This window comes from Leptonychotes weddellii, unplaced genomic scaffold (assembly GCF_054177405.1).
Source record: "Leptonychotes weddellii isolate Sample4059 unplaced genomic scaffold, ASM5417740v2 HiC_scaffold_79181, whole genome shotgun sequence".
Lineage (NCBI taxonomy): Eukaryota > Metazoa > Chordata > Mammalia > Carnivora > Phocidae > Leptonychotes > Leptonychotes weddellii.
The window spans coordinates 1-412 of NW_028049582.1; the positions used below are offsets into that span (position 1 = coordinate 1).

Below are 412 nucleotides of genomic sequence, written 5' to 3' on the forward strand. Positions count from 1 at the left end.
GAAACTATATTTAAGAAATTATACAAAAACTACATATTAAACCTTAGAATCAATGGTAGTATTTTAATTAGCAATAATCGTGCCTCAGATAAACCTCATTGGCTACCATAGTGCCACTGCGCAAAGCTCAATGATAGTATTTTAAAGAACAAAATAGTATTAACCTAATATCAAAATGCTGAAATATAAATAAAATCTTTAAAAAAAAAAAATTTAATAAATAAAATCTTTAAAAAATAAAAAAAAAAATTTAAAAAGGGCGCCTGGGTGGCTCAGTTGGTTAAGCGACTGCCTTCGGCTCAGGTCATGATCCTGGAGTCCCGGGATCGAGTCCCGCATCGGGCTCCCTGCTCGGCAGGGAGTCTGCTTCTCCCTCTGACCCTCCTCCCTCTCATGCTCTCTGTCTCTCATT

At 36.9% G+C, this 412-nt stretch overlaps 1 pseudogene; it reads right to left on the reverse strand.

Annotated features, from left to right (window-relative positions):
- Positions 1–8: 8 nt before the first annotated feature.
- LOC145719875 (U4 spliceosomal RNA) lies at positions 9–128 on the reverse strand (annotated as a pseudogene).
- Between the last annotated feature and the right edge of the window lie 284 nt (positions 129–412).